The 20,963-nt window shown below is 36.4% G+C and overlaps 1 long non-coding RNA gene across 1 annotated transcript in view; it reads left to right on the top strand.

Moving 5' to 3' along the window:
• Positions 1–18,981, top strand: part of LOC121232558 — a 77,087-nt gene extending 58,106 nt beyond the window's left edge. Inside the window, exons 2-3 of the long non-coding RNA XR_005931212.1 lie at positions 10,335–10,348; positions 18,972–18,981. This is a non-coding gene — a long non-coding RNA (uncharacterized LOC121232558). The remainder of the gene's footprint in view (positions 1–10,334; positions 10,349–18,971) is intronic.
• Positions 18,982–20,963: the final 1,982 nt, after the last annotated feature.

Genomic DNA, 20,963 nt, shown 5'->3' with positions numbered 1-20,963 from the left:
ACCTTTTCACTGGTGTTTGCTGGAAACACTATTTATCTTTTTGTTGTTTAATGACTGGGTGTCTGCTTCTTAATGATTTCCTTGCTGAGCTATTGCAAGTCTTTGTACTTAATGTATGAGTACAAAGTTACTTAAAAGTCTCAATTGATTAGTGGCCCTGATTTCCTTCAAGAGTTGCATTTTACAAAATGAAAAAATTAACTGTAACATTTTAGTGAAAACAGGACAAGTCCCAGACGTCATGATCATTAGAACAGAATCTAAAGTATACTTATTTATTCTTCCCAGAATGCAGAAACAGCAGCAAAAGAAGAAGCTCAAAACAGAAATACACACTAAAAAAAGGAAAAAACAAAGAAGGAAAAATGTGTCTCAATAACATTTTGGAGAGTAGGGATAAATACAGCTCACTTGTTCATCCATATCTTAAACTAAAGTTCCTTTTTATAAGGCACTCAAATACGATAGTGATGTTCGCTTGAACAGAACTCACGTAGACAGATCTGAACTGTTCTTGAAGTGGAAATGATTGATGGTGTCTGCTATTACATGAAGGATGGGTAAGTGGCTGTGAATGCCGTTTTATTGACAGTGCTTGAACCTTGACTGATCTCAGAAGAAAAACAATGGATATATAATGTCACTTCATCACACAAGGAGCTTTGGAGACACTTCATAAATGATGTGTAACAATGTTTTACCACATGAATTTCAGATACTACTTTACTATTATTTATTTCTTGTATTCAAATGCAGATAAATGCAATTAGGCATTGATTAACTATTCATGTTTATTGCTTAGAAAACTAATGCTTTTTGAGAACAAATACCATATATTATTATTTTAATACGTACTTCAGAGACTGAACTTTTGATGTGTGCTTTCCAGCAATGACCATTACCAGCACTCAATTGCTTTTTACACAAAAGCTCTTTGATAAAATTCTGACAACATAAAAAAAGGATTAAAGTGAAAATTACATTAACTTCTTCTCAGATGAATATATCACCGCACCAGTGGTACAAATGTTACTACAATCAAAAAGAAGACAATTGTTTCATTAAGGTGGCCATGCTGATTTTTGCAGTATTATTTCAGCTATTAGTCATGACTGAAAAAACTGATTAGAAAGTTACAGGAGCCCTTTTTAGGTAAGAACTAGGCTGTACAAAATTAAGTAACATATCTTGGGGCATCTAAAAAAGTCATGCCCTAAGTTAACACCCTCCATCCATGCTAAGCTTCATTTGAATCAAATGCTAAGCTGTTTAAATTTCTCTTACAACCTTTCAAAGGTCAGTTTGATTTTGCTTTGTCTTAATTTGTCTTTAGTCCATGCAATGGACTCTAGTTGTCAGAAGCTTACCTATGACCAAGTCAGCTGGCCATGACCCAGAGGATGAAGCAGATGACTGGTAGAGAAGGTAACCTTCTCAATGCACTCGAGCTAAATTATCTTCACTCACCAGCCAGACTCTTAACTGCATGTACAAATACTGGACATACAATGTCAGTTCCTGCTCCATATCATAAACGCAGTATCTTGCACTTCTGAACTAGTAAAGCACTAAAGCACTACTTCCTAATGTAGTCACAGCACCTAAAAGTTCATCCACAGAAGAAAAACTTGTTTCAGTTAGTTATCTTAAATTTTTTAATGTTATTGGTTAGGATTTTTACTTTAGCCAGTCAGAGTTAATTTGGATGAGAAAATGCTTAGTATTTTGTCACAAAGTCTTTCTTTTTCCTTGCTTCCTAATTCCTTTCCCTGAGGGACATTGATTCCAAATTATTTCAGGTATCTGGTGGAGTTTTTATTGAATAAGAGCTTTTGCTTCAATTTTAAATAAAGTTTTCAGAAGATTTTAATCTTTTTATGTCACTGAGATTTAATCTGCACACAAAAATGCTTCAGTTTAATTTAATTTAACATTTGTTAAAGCTGTAGATATAGATCCCTACCTCTGTCCTCCCCATCTAATCTCTGGCACAGTTCTGGCTCATGCCAATGAGCTCCCTCCCAGACACTACCTGAGCATAGTTTGGAGGCTATTATGGGCTAAATGCCATTCTTACTAGGTAGTACAGGTGACGCCACCTTTTTTTCCCAGTTAGGAAGCATGGTGAGAGGGAAAATGTAGTGCATTTTATGAAAACAGGTGACTGGCTCATTTCTAGTAATGTAGATGTAACCTATAGGAGAAATTAGAGATTTAACATTGGAGAATTTAGATAAAACATTCTTAACCTTATACTGATGATGAAACGAGACTGTGTTCTAGAGAGTGACTGTTTTTACAGTATGTGAGAATGCAGGGTTCTTTCCTGACTCTCACTCAGCCTTTACTATTGAAGTTTGCTCAGTATCAAAGTGATTAGGTTTTAGTTTTTTTTGGTTTGGGTTGGGTTTTTTACTTCTTGTCAGAGCTATGAATTCAGTCTCAGATTAGAAAATTGGTCTATTCTGTCTCCTTTTTCCTGGACTCTCATCATCTGTAATAAGGATTCTTGAATCAGAATCAAATATAACATCAACAAAAATAACATCTGCATGAAATGGAGTAAAATCCAACATCTTCTATAGCTGAATTAGTACTCTAGTGTTAGCTATTGTAAAAGCCTACTTTAGGCAGGAGAGTAGTCATGATTTACACAAAGAATAGCCAATATCTTAAATAACAAGCTCCACATTGACAGCCACTTTTCTGACTGTAATCACAGTTTTCAGCAGTCCTTTCTAACACTTCTGACAGAAAATTCACCTAGCAGATTGAATTTAATAAGGCAAGAAGATTCATCTTATTCTGAAAATATCACTTGCAGTGCCATCAGGATTCATGTTAAGGTGATAACAAAATTCTCCCTCTGATAGCATTTTGTTGTATTTCTTAGTACATAAAATACACCAGAGGCAGGAAAGATTCTGCAAGGTTCACAGACATAGATATAGTGATCAATAAAAATCAACATATTCATGAACACCTGTATGAAAAGGACACAGGTTTTACCTTTGTACTTTCCTGTCCCTGCTGTAGTCCCCGGATAGTGTTGGTACCTGAGACTGAAGCAGGTGAGCAGCTACTCTCAGTGACCCAGAAAGGATGATGAGAAAGAAGTTGGGTGGCTATCTAACTACAGAAGTTTTGGTTTATAACCCCTTCGGTGTTTATTACTTGACCGGGATAGCACCTGACGCAGCCTTTCCCCCCCAGTATGAATGATCCTAAAGCGATGCAGTTTTGGCATCCTTGATCTATTAACCCAGATTTAGAGTGAAGAGAATGGAAGAAATGCAGCACCATATTATACAATTCGAGGCAGGGTACATGATGGTTGCCAAAGCTGGATTGTTCAACAGACAGTTCCTGCACCTGAGCAACAGCTAGAATCACAGCTTCTCCATTGTGCCCTATATTCTATGAAACCTATTTCTTTTCCAGCTTGAATATCTACTGAGGGTTAGGAGAGCGCTGTTTAAAATTCATTGTATACTAAGAAGTTTTCCATGCTCTCAGCTTTCTAAAACACTACAGGTTTGAAAGGAAATAATTCAGTGTGATAAGTGGTTTTATGCCTCATTTTATGTATACAGAGTGTTGTTAGAGTGCTCACCTGAAATACAGGTGCTTTTTTAAAGTGTCTGTTTTAAAGTGTCTTGCTGTGTGAGTCCTGATACATGGTACTGAAGAGATACTTTTTTTGGAATGTCAACCTCAAATTAGGTAAGAGTTTATAATGCTGATCTTAAGTGAACAGCTTTCAAGTCCCAATTTATAAATTTGTCATTTGTATCCCAAGTGCAAGGAAGATTTGTAAATCAAAACTTTGCGTTTAGGATTTATTAGCATGATTAAAAATGTGTAGACAAAAATTCATTTTACTGACTTAAGGAGCTAGGTTTTAACTAGAGATTATGTTTAAAATAATAATTTCTAGATCAAATTCCTCCACGGGTTTTACCATGAGGTTTTTATAAAACCTAGGGAACACATATTATTCAAAGTTTTAAAAGTGTCCATTTTGGGTATACAAACAAAACATCAACAGGAAAAAAAATTCAAGCGTCTATGATGTCCATTTTCCCCTTTATCTGGCCAACTTATGGGAATATTTTTTTCATATCTTTTAAAATCTTTATATAGTTGTTAAATCTCAGTAGTATTAGAATGATATTATGAAATATATATTGTATCTTATTAAAAAAAAAATCATTGTTGTAGTCAATGACTAAATATTCCCAGATCAAATCAGTAGTCCTTGCCTTCTGTATACTACCTGAATATCAGCATTAAAAGAGTTTTTTTTCCTGATTGTAGAACTACAACTGGTATATAGCAAAATTAGGAACTTTAGCAAAAGAAGTCTTTAACTACTTCAGCACTTGTTTGTTCTTAAGATTTCTACCTATCTTGCACTGTGATTTTGTCTTTCTACAAAGTTTTCTGGATTCCTATGAGTAGAACAGTAACTTCCACTTATTCCAAATAGTAAGTCATAGTGTCATAGAATCATAGAATGGTTTGGGTTGGAAGGGACCTTCAAAGATCATCTAGTCCAACCCCCGTGCCATGGGGAAAGGCATCTTTCACTAGATCAGGTTGCTCAAAGCTTTGTCCAACATGACTTTGGACACTTCCAGGGATGGGGCACCATATCGTTTCTGAGCAACCTGTACTGCTGTCTCACAACACTCATCGTAAACATTGTCTTCCTTCTATCCAATCTAAATCTACCCTCTTTCAGTTTAAAACCATTGACCCAGCATGCATTGCTGGCTCATATCCAATTTTTCATCCACCAGTATGGTGGACATTAAGTCCTTCTCCACAGGGCTGCTCCCAATCCATTCATCCCCCAGTCTGTACTGATATTGGGGATTGCCACAACCCAGATGCAGCACCTTGCACGTGGCGTTGTTGAACTTCATGAGGTTCACATGGTCCCACTCCTCAAGCCTGTCAAGATCTCTCTGGATGGCATCCCTTCCCTCTAGTGTATCGGCTGTACCACTCATCTTGGTGTCACCCACAAACTTGCTGAGGGTACACTCAATCCCACTGTGTACGTCATTGATGAAGATATTAAATAGTTTTGGTCTCAGTATGAACCCTTGAGGGTCACCACTGGTTACTGGTATCCACTTGGACATTGAGACATTGACTCTTTGAATGTGGCCATCCAGCCAGTTCCTTATCCATCTAACAGTCCATCCATCAAACCTATATCTCTCCAGTTTAACAGCAAGAATGTTATGGGAGACCATACCAAAGGCCTTAAAAATATCCAGGTAGATAACATCAGTTGCTCCTTCCTTGTTGTGCTGGTTTTGGTTGGGATTGAGTTAATTTTCTTCATAGGACCTAGTATGGGGCTATGTTTTGAATTTGTGCTGAAAACAATGTTGAAAATACAGAGAAGTTTTCATTACTGCTGAGCAGTGCTTACACAGAGCCAAGGCCTTTTTGCTCCTCACACCGCCTCACCAGCGAGCAGGCTGGGGGGGCACAAGGAGTTGGGGGGGGACACATCGGGGACAGCTGACCCCAGCTGACCCAAGGGATAGTCCAGAACATAGAACGTCATGATCAGCAGATAAAGCTGGGGGAAGAAGAAGGAAGTGGGGGGACGTTCGGAGTGATGGCGTTTGTCTTCCCAAGTAACTGCTACTTAGCATGCTGGAGCCCGGCTTTCCTGGAGATGGCTGAACACCTGCCTGCCCATGGGAAGTGGAGAATGAATTCCTTGTTTTGCTTTGCTTGTGTGCACGGCTTTTGCTTTACCTATTAAACTGTCTGTATCATGACCCACAAATTTTCTCACTTTTACCCTTCCCATTCTCTCCCCCATCCCACTGCGGGGGGGATCGAGTGAGCAGCTGTGCAGGTCTTAGTTGCCAGCTGGGGTTGAACCACGGCACTTGTCTACTGATGCAGTCACTTCATCGTAGAAGGCCACCAGATTAGCCAGGCATGATTTGCCCTTGGTGAAGCCATGTTGCTGTCTCTAATCACATCTCTGTCTTCCATATGCTTCAATATAACTTCCATGAGGATCTGTTCCATGATCTTACCAGGTACTGAGGTGAGGCTGACTGGTCAGTAGTTCCTAGGGTCCTCCTTTTTACCCTTTCTAAAAATTGATGTGATATTCCCTTTTCTTCAGTCGCAGGGGACTTTGCCTTACTGCCATGACTTTTCAAATATGAAGGAGAGTGGCTTAGCAACTGCGTCAGCCAATTCCCTCAGGACCCTGGGATGCATCTCATCAGGTCCCGTGGACTTGTGTATGTTCAGGCTTCTCAGGTGGTCTTGAACTTGATCTTCTCCTGCTCCTAGTAAGGGCCCTCTATCCCTGCTGTCCGTATTATTTGCAAACTAGAACAGATTATGATTCTGCAGAAAAAAAATTTAAAATGCCAAAGTACTTGCAGTATTCCATGCATTCAGTAATCATTTCTTCGGTTCCTTCCCCCCGCCCGCCCTCCTTGTATATTTCCACTACTGGCAAAGATGACAGCAATTTAGAAATATGAAACATTGTTAATTTCTAATTGTATTTATCACACTAACTAGATCCTAAATACCAACAAAGAATGAGTATACGTTGTGGTAGAAACTGTACAAATACTTCAGTAGTTTTGAAGAGATGACATGTTGAATAGGCAGAACAGACCAAAATACGGGACAGGTATAATACTCAAGTAGGAACTGTAGTGTTTGACGGCAGCAATGTTGTGGTTAGGTCATTTATTTTTGTTTCATTATTTATGGAGTGTAGGGAATTAGTTAGGAGGGGAGTCGTTATATAGAAAGGAAAGGGGAAAAGACATTCTAGGGTAGAGGAATATGCCAAAGAATTACACCTTGGATGAAGCAAAAATTCTTTTAGAAATACAATATTAGAAAGGCACTGGGTTGAAAGCAAAACCAGAATTCTCATACTTCTGTGTTTCTACTGATTGGAATACCTTTTTGACCCTTTTAAATCTCCTTGAAAGACCACGTGATATGAGAAGGGGAAGTTGTTATTTGTGGAGTTCTAGAGTTAGAGAAGCCTTGGTAGGGAAGGACATTAATAAAGTAATAATAGTTTGCTCATAAGGTACACTGTGAATATAGACAACTCTGGCCATTTAACTAGCAAAGAATACTGAATTTAATTTACTCTTGTAATAATAGCCAGAGAGGCAATTAGAGACAGAATTCCATTTTAGCACCCATGTATAGTAACCATGAATATCCGGAGCAGACAATGTATGATGAGGTTTATGTCACAGTGGAAAGAATAGGTGTAAAAGTGAGCCAAGAAAATTTCTTCAGCTTTACTTCAGTTCCAACAGGAATACCAGATTGATAACCAACTGATTTGTAAGCACAGCAATACAACCAATGAAAACCGACGTGGATTTATTAGGTCCTCTAACAAATCTTTTGAATAAAGAAGAAACAGTAAATTTAAAGTTCATCTGACAAAGGACAGCTGATTCTAGGTTGATTACACAGTTAATATAGAGAACTAGGAATTTGGAGGCAAAGTTTACAACATCCTAAGTGTCCAGTTCTGGGCATCAGACTTCACAAAAGATAAAGATGGTGCTGATTTGTGGTCCAGAGTACAGCAGGGAGAAGGATCATAAGTTTATAAATGATTGCCTGTGAAAAGAAAATGAAAGACTTATGTCTCTCTAGTTTACAGATGGACACAGAAGGAGGGAAAAAATGAGACGATTATGCAAGTGTGTAAAAGGCTACTGTCATAAGGAAGAGAATAATCAAAGGTAATGAGAACAAAGACTGAGAGGTTTAATTCACAGTCAGGGAGATTGATTTAATTTGAGAAAGTCTTTCTAGTAAGAAGAACAGTGGATTATTAGAGTGGATTGCCTGAAGAAGTTGTGGAAAGATTCTCATCATTTATGAAGAGGCTGCATAAACTTTTGTCAGGTATCACATAGATATGTAAGTCACGTCCGGAAGCAGAAGACCAAAGTGGATGATGTCAGCTCTACTATTCCATATTCTACATTTTTCTATTACCTAATGATAAAGCCAAATGTTCTGATAATATTATATATTGAATTAGATATACTCCAATACATATTGAATTAGGGATGTATATCTATAGAATGCTTCCAGTAGTGAGATAGTGAGTTATTTACATTAAGATATGCAAGCTGGGACGCTTAGGTATATCTAAGCCAAACTGAACTGAATCTCCTATAGCCCACATTGATCTGGTCAAGAAGGCTGATGTCTGCATTTTTCTCCCCCCCCCCCCCCCCCATCTCTTTTTATTCTATCAATTTATCCTTCAGTGGAAGAAAATACTCCTGATTAAATTTCTGTGAGAGAAGTTTTGATTTGGGTTGATCCATACTTCCTTTTTAAAAATCTTATGTTGGAAAATTTCTAGCTGTTTCTGTCTACAAGTTAAAGTGATCAGCTTCTGCTGTTTGAGTTTTGTAGGAACATTTTTGTTGTGCACTTTCCACAACAGGAAGGAAAAAATACATAGAAGAGGAAAGAAAAATACCCTATTACAAATGTCTACAAACATTTTTTCATATTTCAAGGTCTCTGAATTATTTAAAAAATGTGTCTCTAGTCTTGAAATTATTAATGTATTTCCTAAGCCGTGTACTCTTTGTGCTTAATGAGGCTGACCATACATGTAATGCTAAAGCTGCGTAAAGATTTATGGAACTGAGATCTACCTGTACAGTTTTATCTCTAGAGCTAGAACACTGAAAGTTGCTTAAGATTCCTTACTTACATGGCACTGTAATTTCAGTGGAGAACTTGAATTTCTTATCACTGCTTCTCCCAGGGTTTTCTTTAAGTCTATTTGGAGAACAAAATGTAGACTACAAACAGACATCACACACTTTTTTTTTCTTTTTTTTTCCCTTCCATAAAACATCTTACATAATTTAACAGATAGAGTGCCAGTACTGCAGATGATAATATGGTTATAACACTGCAAATGTTAAAAAGGCAAATATTCTCTCTTAAAAATGGTCAAAAGAAAAATATAATCACATTGCCTGCTTGGGGTAAGATGTTTCCATGATGAAGTGCAACAAGTGTCAAATTTCTTCCCTGAATTATCTGTAGAGAAGATGCTTTTTGTTACAGCTGTGATTTCTGTTAGTTAAAAAAAAAAAAAAAGCTTCAAGATCTCTAAGTCTGAAAAATCTGTTTTTCAATCTGGTAAATAACAAAAATTATTTCTAATTTGTGAAAATGAACGTATAAATTTAACAATGTTTTGTGTCAACACTAGTTATAATTTCATAGGCAAATGCCAGAATTTGCAGTTACCAAAACAGTGTAAACCAAATGATAGCTGCAATATTATTTTACTTTGAAAACTGCTTACTTGGTCTGCTCTGATCCTTTTGCACATTTTATACCACTGCCAAAGTAGGGTGACTAGTTGCTCTTTCCCTGCAGTTATTTTTAGTATATTTTTAAAGTTTCCCTTTGCAATACATTATCTACCCAGAAGGCGATAAGGAAATACAATTTTCTTATATCAATCTGCAAACCAAATGCTTCTAGTTAAGTTGCAGTATTATGAGAAAAAAAACACAGCTTGCACCTACCCACTTAGTTCTTGGATACTGGAATGGTGAACTGTAGAACCATAAGGGCATATAAAATTTTAAGTTGCCTCAAAACCTTTAACTTCTCAGCAATGACCTAAGAAAAGTTTTCTGACTGTGTTTTAAGGCAAAAGATATTATTAACCTTTCAGGAAACAAATAGTATTACTTTCATTTCCTCTGTAGGAAATAAGTTTAGCCATTAATAAGACTTTCCTGAAAGGAAAAGACGTTAAGAGTTGAAAAATCTTTAGATTTTAACTGATAGGAGTTTCTCTTGAGGAAAAAAGAAAAAAAGAAAAATTAAAAAAGACAGTATTTTGTTACTGACTAAAAATCTTATTAATCAATACCAGCCTCCAGGTAGAAGAATTGCAATTAATTTATATTTACAATTATAATAATTGAATATGTAAATTAATTTATCACTTCAATTAACAAAGTAGGGCAGTTCACAAACTGGTATTACATTTACATCTCATTACGTTGAGGATTATATATGATTTTAGGAAACTCAGGTTAAGGCAGCAATCATAAAATATTCAGGAGATTCTAACAACATACATAGAACCAATTTAGTTCCTTTTTTTCAACTGTAGTTGTAATTCAGTTGGACTTTTCTTTCAAAAAAAGCAGATCTATCTACCAGTCATCATAATTTCTTAACAGGTATTCTGATTTTACGCCCAAAACAGGTAAGACTTGTCAGTGTTCACCTTGTGATTCCAGGTACCTTTGTTACTGTCCATACAAACTGAATTTTGAACATCATAGCATTCAGCTGACACAGCACAACTTCAGGAAGGTTTTATTCCAAATACTGCAAAAGTCATCTAGCACAATTTAAGGTGTTTGCACCTATTCATGAATACAGCAAGACCATGGTCGAAGCAGGCCAGCCAATACCGTTTCCCCCAAGTGAAGATATCACATAGTATGTTCAGAAACTAACAAGGTAAAAGCCCATCTCAAAACAGCCGTTGACTAGAAGTGTACCTTTAGCCAAAATGGATGTGGCCAGGCTTTTCACAAAGTTTACTTTCTTATCCACCCTTCTGAAACAGAGAAGTCTCTCTATTAACAAACCTATTTTGAAGTTTAAATAACAGGGGCATGGGAAGTTCAAAGGACTTGTCCCAGATTACTTCAGGACTCTCTGTTAAATCCAGGAATTAAATCAGAACCTAGCATCAGAGTTTACTTCCATAACTGCAGATCTAGTCTTCTGTTTTTGCTCTTAAGAAAGAAAGATATTTCTCCCTTATCCTATTGTTATCTTCTATGAATGCCTTGTCAACTTTTCCATAGAGGATTTTTTTTTTTGCTATATTTTTATTACCTATTCTTTTACATCTAGGAGAAAAGCTGCTGCCGTGACCCAAAGGGCCATTTTGTCTTTAGGAGTCACAGGTAGAATTGTCTCTCTCTCTCCTCTTGCTGGTGAATATTTTAGCTGTTGCTGAATTTTCTGTTTCTTCTCTTCCAGAAGAAAAGTAGCATATCCTTAGCAAGGCATTCTTGAAATAATGTGAACACATTATTCACAGCTTTAATTTTCTACAGATAGTAAATGCATCATTTTGGAAATAACCTAACGGCACAGTAAAAATGCTTAATTTTAATAACTATCTGTAGGTATCTGATTACCCTCTGTAAAGTATAGGGTAAAACACACAGAGCACATGACAGTTATAAACCCTCAGTAATTGCTGCAGATGAATTTTCTCTATTTTAAGGGTTAGGAATTTTATTAAATATGGCTTAGGTAAGCCTCAGCAAATTATTTATTGGGCAATAATCCTTAAAACGAATTTACTTTTGCTGGTGGTTGACCAGTTATAGCTGTTTAACAAACCATTCATAATAAAATAAGTACAGGCATAAATGCTGCATAAACATCAACCAAGCCATTTTAAATTAACGTAATCATCTGTTTATAATACTTGGTTTGATTCAGTGATTATAGCAGTCCTTTACAAGAAAAGAAAACCAGCCAGGGTTTTTTTGTTTAGTTTTATTTTGTATATGTACTTCTTGTAGGTTTGTGAGGAATATACTGAGATAAGGTCACGCAATGAACTTGTAAGTAAGTCACAGATTTGATGGATGCATATTTTTGCCCAAGATAAGTACATGTTACAGGTGTTATCGGCTACTCTTTTGAAAAAATGTCTTTGCAAGGAGGACCTTTTCTTGGTTTCCAAGACTTAGCTCTTCTCAACTTTCACATGATCACTATGGACAGTGAATCCCCAGCACTTCTGGTGATTCACTTACCTAATAAAAATCTTAAAAGGTAGAGTACTACTGTATTAACTATTTTTAGTTCGGTCTATGAGAAGATCTGCTGAATTTTCAATTTGTTAGAAGATGTCAGATGATGAAATAATGTTCCATGACACCCTTTGAAATCCTGAATTTTAACCATTTTGATGGATATTTTCCATGGCAAACCTCCACCTCAGGATGACATTTTCTTTTGAAAAGTTCTGATAAAAATAATTAGTTTGTGGAGCTATTGCCATTGTTAACTGTTTTTTTCTAAATTACTCTTGAATTTTGAAGCAGGGATTTGGATTTTTTCAATGAATTTTTCCCTTTAGCAATTTGGGGTGTTTTGTCTGTTTAATATCTCCCACAAAATTCTCTAAAACTTTGTGCTTGCTCACATAATTACCTTTTGTGTTCAGGAAAGACTAACTGGAGCAACAGCCTTCCAGATGAGAGCAGGATAGAAGGGAGGAACAGAGCTTTGATATAAGAAAGGTTGATCTTGACTAAAAGACGGAATTACAAGTTTTAACGTCTCCATCGTTTCATGTTTCTTTGATTTTCTTCAGCCATCACTGTGAGAAGACTCACTGGGAAAGACAGGCAGGTATCATTCATCCATTTTTACAAACAGGAGAACTAAGAGATTACAAAAGTGCATTTGATTTTAAAAACAAACAAACAAAACCCAAAACAAAAAAAATCCACAGACTTCTAATATGATGACTTCTAAATGAAGCTCAAGTTACATGTTCTTCTTTTCTGCAAAGACCAGCTCATGCTTTCTCAGGGACAAGGTGCTCTGGCATACAACAAATACTTTTGCTTGTGACAAGGACAAGGTGCTCTTGACTTACAACAAATACTTTTAAAAACCACTGACTACATCAGTCAGGGTCAGATGGAAAATAATAGTCCAGTCAGTCTTCCACAGTATATAGAAGTTACTAATTTTGTAACGGTGAGCTGCCAAAATATGTGAGTATTTGTTTCCTCTGGTGTTTTAGTTACCCCAAAGTCTTCCCACTACATGTTTAATAAAGTAATTGTTTTATAGGTATTGAAGTTCATTTAATGCATAAGACTGTAATGCAGAGAGGAAACAAAAAGACAGTTTAAAGTCTTATGGCTTTCAAACTGAATAAAAATAAATAGTAATAAGCTCTTCAGCCATTTAGGTAAAAAGAAGAATAAGCATGCCATTATGAAATGAGAAAGATAATCTAGGTATATTAAAAAATAAAATTGAACAGTGTTGTCACCTTTGAGGATACAAGCACTGTGGATAATGTGAAAAAAATGCAGGGAAAAAAAGACTGATGGCTATGTGTGAAGTAGAATGAAAAGAATGCCATGTGCTCAAATTAGATTAAATGGACAATATCTTCTCAGGATTTTGAAAGAGCTAGTACTTGAATATTCGGGTTATTCTGAGCTTGATAACATGAGAGACTTTAGAACATTTTTTTTCGGAAAGAATTACAGATGTAAATGGACACATGCAAACATTTTACCCATCCAAATGTTTTACCAATGGGAAATTATATTGCTGTAACATGGTATCTTTCTTTAAAATGACTGGTTTTCTAGATGAAGTTAACACAGAGACACTAATCCTGAACCTAGACTTCAGCATATTTGAATTCGGCACACCGAATTTACTAGTTCATCTTGAAAAGAGTAGCTGATTAACTAGTAGGAAATTTTTGTTCATGCATTCATTGACTAGAGGTGAAGATTCAAACACGTTTTGATAAAGAGAGTGTTTAGAGTGATAAAGGCTTGTGATTAATCTTGTGTTGGAAAGAGGCTCCTCAAAGGTCACTTTAGAGTCAGTCATGTTTAATTTTTTTACCTAACGCAATAGCTAGGAGCATGTTGGTGAAATTTGCTAATGGCTCACAGTTGGGAAGGCATCAACAGGTAATATAATCTGGATAACTGTGAGGGAAGAAGAAATCTGCTTTGTGAAAGCAAACAAGTTTGGCTTCTGTAGCTTAATAAAATGGAGGCTGAAAGAGAATATCTTCATTTTCTGTGATGATAGTGAATCAGGAAACTTTGGTGGTGGAATGCATGAGTTCAGAGGGAGGCAGGTCAGACTTCTCCCTTGTTATTGCTGATTTGTAAAGATGTTGGGAAGCTAGGAGAAAAAATAGGGACTTATCAAAGAAATTAACAGAGATTTTGCTTTTTGCTGACCCCCAACACTCATGTCTGTTGTAATAAGTATTACATAGTCTTGTCTTGTCTCGTTTGCTCTTATGAGTTATGCTGAAATTCAAGAGAGCTTCACAATACCTTTAGTATTGTCTCACACATGACAGGTGATGTTAGTTGAGGCTGCTTAGGAAGGAACTGAAATCAGGGTGACTGAGCGTTGTTATCAATGGTGGCTGCTCTCACAGCAGGGGCAGCAGTCACACCACGCCTCATGGCTAGATGCATCCCATTAGAACACCTCATCTGCCCCTCCTCCTCCTCACCTGCTGACACTCCTCTTTTGAGAATACGAGGCTCTGTAGTTGCCAATTATGAACCAGCATATATTATTAAATTGCAGGAATCACATGTCACTTGATTAATGTTAGGTCAATTATTAAGATTACTTGCACCTTATGACATATGTCAGAAGAGATCTCTAGTTTGGTCCTGTGATTCTGTCCCTGTTAGTTGTACTACTGGTTGCAGCATACTGCTGTTACCACCTTCCAAAAGACATTTTTGCCCCAGTTTTTTGCATCACATGTTTTCAGTTTCAAAATAACTTAGTATTTTTCTTCCTACAGCTTGCATTTACAGTAAAAATAAATGCAAATACAGACTACAAGTTAAAAAGTACATAATCACAGATCTAGCTTTACTTCAGTTTCATGGGGTTTTCTCACATCCTTACATACATATTTAAATACTTTCTGAATCTGAGCTCTTTAGGAGGATTGTCTAGAAATGCTTATATCATTCTTCAGTTTCAAGAGCAATGTTTTAGCAAGTCTGTTCATCTGGGAGCTAAGTGCCCTTTGGACTATATATTTTTACAAAAGAATACTTCAGGAAAAAAATATACTTTCACAGCAGAAAAAGGGGTCTTTCTTTTGCTATTGGATGAATTGAAAGGTATTAGAACTAGAAGAATTAGAAGGTATTGACAAAGTTAACGTGGCATCTCTATCATGAAAATTAATAGAAACATTTTCACTTCAATACCAAGTGGCACTTCAAAGACTTGACTCACGTAAAAACTTAAAACAACAAGGCAGCATTAAGTGAATTTATCCAAATGGCAGTGTGAATAGTCAGATCTCTCTTACAGATCTAACTTGTTAAAATGACATTGCTGAAGCACCTTAAGGACTCACTGTATTCACTGCTTTCTTATGTTTATCCCGAATATTTTTCAGTGTTTTCACATTGGCTTAAAGAAATGCTCATGGTCATACTGTGTATTGTTTTCTTCCTAGAAAGCTGTCCAGAGGGGAAACATACGATTCCTCTTTGGCTTCTATCTTGAGTAATCATTTGTGTCTCTAATAAAGTTATGTAATATGAGGAGATTAAAGAAAGTCTGCTCTTATCAGCTTTGCAATGTTTTCTGTGCATGTATTTATTTTAAAGCAAGTAATTATGTCTTTGTATGAATACAGTCTGTGAATATATTATTAGGAAAAACCCTGGAATGCTGTAGAATTGAACATCTAAATCTTATGGTTCATTTCATTTAATTAATTTATTTATATGAATTAGCTGAGTTTTTAGCCAGTCTCCTAAGATTTTATCTGGCTTCTTGCAGTAATTTTCACAGAGAGAAAAATGGACAAATCAAGCAGGAGATGACCATGCCCACTGGAACTGGAAAAGATTCTTGTAGCGAACGATTCTGCATCCCATTTCATTTACTTCCACCACTAGTTTAGAAGCATCTGTAAGGAAGTCAATGGAGTTTTGCTAATGTAAGTTAGAGCACAACTGGATAGCAGTTAGTTTTTCTAGCTGTTAGCACTGTGTGTAGAGTGCAGAGTACAATATACCATTTTGTGTCACTGTCAGATAGGTTGTCCATGAAGCACACAGAAATCCTGGAGCAGAGCATGATCTCTAGCAGAGCCATCTCTAGTAACAAGCGGGGAGACTCTCACCCATCCTTTTTTCACCCCGTTTTCTTATTCTTAACAAGCTGAACTTGGCAGAGCACGCTTCCCTCTTCCCACTTGCTCATGCAGCTTCTGGGTCCAAGGGAGGAAAACTTTAGTTCATCATCTTTATAATAAACTTTGAAGTTATAAAGGAAATTGTTGCAGTAATGTAAAACTATAAGATATTGCCTTCACTTTTTTAAAAAAAGATATGGTTAATTTATTTCAATATTGACTTACTATAATTTATATTTACTATAATTTTATTTATAAATTTATATTGATACAGTATATATAAAATTTGTTACATACTACATTTTAAACCAAAGGAGATGCCATAAAAATATGTATCAAAAGATGAAATTTAAAGTTTAATTTCCTAAATTAATACTATAGTTCTTCTGATACTAATGAATATACTCTGTTACTTACAGGGAAGCTTTGGAAATCTTCTAGCCTACCTACCCTGTTGATGCAAAGTTGCCAAAATCTCATGCTCCTTCTAGAACTGCAAGATGGGAAGATGGTGCAGACATCTGAGCTAGCCCTGTGTTATGTCTGGAAACAGAATGGCCACATTCAGACAGTGCTTGACCTGATCTAAGAAATGCTACCTAGAGAGACTATGAAAAGGCTTATAATAAATAAGTGGAATTATGGGTATATTGGATTAGGTCAGTAAAAGCTCACAGACACTTACAAGTACGATCCAAAGTGTTAGCAAATCCATATGTATATGTGTAAGTGTATATTCAGTCCTAAATAAAAAGGTGTCAGTAGTAATACTAGAAGTACATTGTTTATAAAGTTCTAAGAGCAATCCTGCTGGCACTAGAACTAATGAGTTTTTTCATTGAATCAAGTACAATCTTGTTTAGAAACTTTATACAAAAATTGCACAGAAGTTAACTTACATGCTCAACATTAACAGACCATCAAATTTAAGAGTGTGGGGGAAGCCCAGTGGGAAAACAGAAAAAGATTAAATTTCTTGTGGTGTGGAACTGGATGAATGTAAATAATTTAGAAGAAATATTGATATTTCAAGAGGAAAAAATAAAGAAGATGTCCTAGTTATTATAAATGTAAGTAATTTATAATGGCTATACTCTGGACATGCTTCAAACACTAATCAGAGACTAAAGGTGTATAAATATAGCAGAAGTCTTCCTTGACTGACTTCCAGTGGCAACCACCCGGAGGGAATATTTGATGAAATGATAAAGGAGTTACACAGTTTGAGTTTTGTAATGTTTTATTAAATATGGGTAATTCAGAGTCCTGTATGTTAGCATGCAAGATTAATTATGCAATGGCAACTGGACAAAAAAAAAAGAAAAAAAAGGAAAAGAAGCAATTTTTCTGTGAGATCAGTCTTTGCAGAAAATTACAATGAACAATTACTGTAATGCAGATTTCTTGCAAATTCCTCACAGCAGGGAGTTAGTTTCTGAAAGGATACCAAAGTGGATAATGGAATCAAGACTGTGGAGAAAGAACTGCATTGTGTATTTTTACAGTTATCCCTTTTTATTTTGGCTTTTTTTCTAGCACCTAACTAAATATAGACACGTTTAGCTTGTGACAAACTTTTTCTCTACAGTGACTGCTCTAGCTGATCACAGTATTCTACTTTCTTTCCTGAAGAGAAATTTGTCATCTATTTGAGGCAAGAACTTTAACATGAAATGAATCCTGCCATAGAAATTTCCCTTCTATATTTCAGTTTGACATCTAACGTCCTCACTGTAGATAACTGTGAAATCCATCCATCCTTCACCGTGGTTAGGATACCCCTCTTCCATCCACTAAAAGTTTTCCCTGATGTTAACGATTGTTTCAGCTTGTGATCATTTGCTTGATAGTGAACAGAGATATATCTCCATTACTATTATTTTCACAGAGTAATTAAACTGTTGTCATGGTTTAACCCCAGCCAGCAACTAAGCACCACGCAGCCACTCACTCACTTAACCCCCACCCAGTGGGAAGGGGGAGAGAATCAGGAGAAAAAAGTAAACTCGTGGGTTGAAATAAGAACAGTTTAATGGAACAGAAAGGAAGAAAATAATAATGATAAAAATAACAATAATAAAATGACAATAGTAATAAAAGAATTGGAATACACAAAACAAGTGATGCACAATGCAATTGCTCACCACTCGCTGACCGATGCCCAGTCAGTTCCCGAGCAGCGATCCACCCCTAGGCCACCCCCCAGTTTATATACTGGGCATGACATCACATGGTATGGAAAACCCCTCTGGCCAGTTTGGGTCAGCTGCCCTGGCTGTGTCCCCTCCCAACTCCTTGTGCCCCTCCAGCCTTCTTGCTGGCTGGGCAGGAGAAGCTGAAAAATCCTTGACTTAGTCTAAACAGTGCTTAGCAACACCTGAAAACATCAGTGTGTTATCAACATTCTTCTCATACTGAATCCAAAACATAACACTATTCCAGCTACTAGAAAGAAAATTATCTCTATCCCAGCCGAAACCAGGACAACTGTCCACATTGGAAGGGAAAATCACACTAAATTGATGTCTTCACTATAAATCATCCCCATGCAGTCAAAAGAGCAAGAACATGCTCTTAAAATTCAGTGGGGTGGAGCGGGGAATAGGGAGGAAGAGCCCTTCAATTTACCTATGATTTACAGTAAAACCTAACTCTATTTATAGAATCACATTCTGGAAGTCAGAAGGGCTTACAATATTTTTTGTTTGCTTTCCTATACAAGCCATCAGCCTCTGCCACCCAATACACTAAAGAAAAGTACTAAAACCTGCTTGTATCATTCCTAGTGTTTCTTCAAATTCTGTCAAAAAGTCTAGGACTGCTTTTGCAGTTTCTACCAATGCTATTCACACACCCCTAAAAATTTGTGGGTTGGTGTTTTATTTTCTTGAAGAGTGAGTTTTCAATGAGATTAACTATCAGGAACCTCTAAAGAGATTTTTGAAAGCTCTTGTTATGAGGACAGAATTCTGTTCACCTGTGATCCCTGATTGTGTCACTCACATTTTGCTTTTCTAGCTCAGATTTCTCAGGAAGGTGACTATAGGTGGTGAACAGAAGTTGGCTTCCCTCCCCCTATATTTTATAGTAATTTTGGTGTGCATATTTATGTGCATAAAAAATAAACCAAAATATATATTATACTAATATATACTTCTCTATTTTCTTGCTATATACACATAGGTATAAAAAGAAAGAAGATATAGGGTTATTCACTTTTATGACACTGTTGTCTGTAATTGCTTATCTTGGTTCTCTGCCACGGTTTAATTGCATTATTGGTTTAACATCCCAAAAGAGAATATTCCCTAGTTGCTTGACATCAAATTTGTGTTTGCATAACATTTCAATTTAAGTTACTGTTTAAGCACATAATGAGCTCTGCATGTTTTAAGATATAAAACAATAAGATAAAAAAATATAACAATGTGCCTGTTTTGAATACTTTGCGTAAGGAAGGAGGGTATGTACTTTGAGTTAATTTCCACAAGGTATACAGAGTATAACACATACTAAAATGACCCTTTTGGTCTATATGAAAAAGCCACTGTTTTCTTGAAAGTGCCATAACCTCAAGCACATCTACAAACCTTTTAAAGGTCTCTTGTGGAATATAGGCATGAAGAAATTGTATTTATGTTGCATCTTCAAAGTTATCTTTGCTACAGAGACAATTGCAAATGGGTGAGTTGTTTTATTTCTAAATTGAAAGAGTAATTTTAGCTCCTTTTATGTATTGAAACAACTGGAGACAATAACAAACAAAAATAGCAGTGGCTAACACCCATAGCTTTGCACTGCCCAGCAAGGCCTGATCAGAAGAGAAATCGTGAGGGCTGTGAGGTCTGCTCTTTGCAAAAACCAGGAGTTCGGAGCTGTTTGGTAAACTGGGTGAAGAAGACGTGCAGCAGAATTGCTTAGGTACAGAATATTTTGGAGAAATAGACTCAAAAGTACAAATGAGGGAAGTGCCTGCTTTTGGTAATTGTATATCTAGGGAAACAGGGTTTATGTGTATGTTTTTTGCATGAGGTACTTTATCAGTTTCCCCTATTAGAACAATCCTGCTAGATGCCAAATACTGCTAATCATTATGGACAAAGGAACAGTCACGTGCAAAGGGTAAGTTAAAAAGGGCATTGGGAGTGGATGCCTCTTACTGCCCACTTTGCCATGCTAGCAGTGACATTAAACTGTTACAATAACAAACATGATACATTTGTATTGTAATCTGCCATTAGACGGTGATTGATTTCCTTATCCCTCTATGTATACGGCTTCTAGTGCAATAGAGTCCTTACAAGCACTAGTAAGAACCTCTGTGAAAAGAATAACTATTGTCAATCTGTAGCTGACCTGAATGGCCGTTCACCAGCCTGATCCAGAACTCTTGTATACGATGGAGGCCACCAGCTTCTCCTGTACCCATGTGATTAAGGACTCCAAGGTTCTTCTTGCATTTTCAACCTTTGATACAGGTAACAGTTTGATCTCAGATATTGGCTTTATCTATTTCATGTACTATTTAGGAAAGAAAGGAAAATATTTAAAACTTTGTAAGTATATTTTAGAGTATGTATGTTGAGAAACAGGCAGATTTAAAGCCTCCTAGGTACGCTCGGGGGCATAGTTGGAGCACTGTCTTCATGTTTTCTTTTTAGTAGCCTTTAAAACTAGGGCTGCTGACACATCATAAGACATTCATTCAGAGCAAATCCTCTTTATGTGTGGCTGATCAAGAATACACTATATGACATTAATAATAAGCTTGTGTAGGAATACTGTTCCTGGGCTTGTGAATCTGGTTATCTCCAGCAAAAATTAGGGGAAAATAAATTATGACTTTCTTTAAGCACAGTTTTCATCTGAGACTTAGGTCAGATAAACTAGCTGATTTTTGCTGGAGAAAATCTAGTGGTTTATTTACTTTTTCTTCAAG

Source organism: Aquila chrysaetos, chromosome 23, assembly GCF_900496995.4.
Source record: "Aquila chrysaetos chrysaetos chromosome 23, bAquChr1.4, whole genome shotgun sequence".
NCBI classification, from domain to species: domain Eukaryota; kingdom Metazoa; phylum Chordata; class Aves; order Accipitriformes; family Accipitridae; genus Aquila; species Aquila chrysaetos.
Note: the sequence above shows the minus strand (reverse complement) of the source record. Positions and strands in the feature narration are given on the sequence as shown.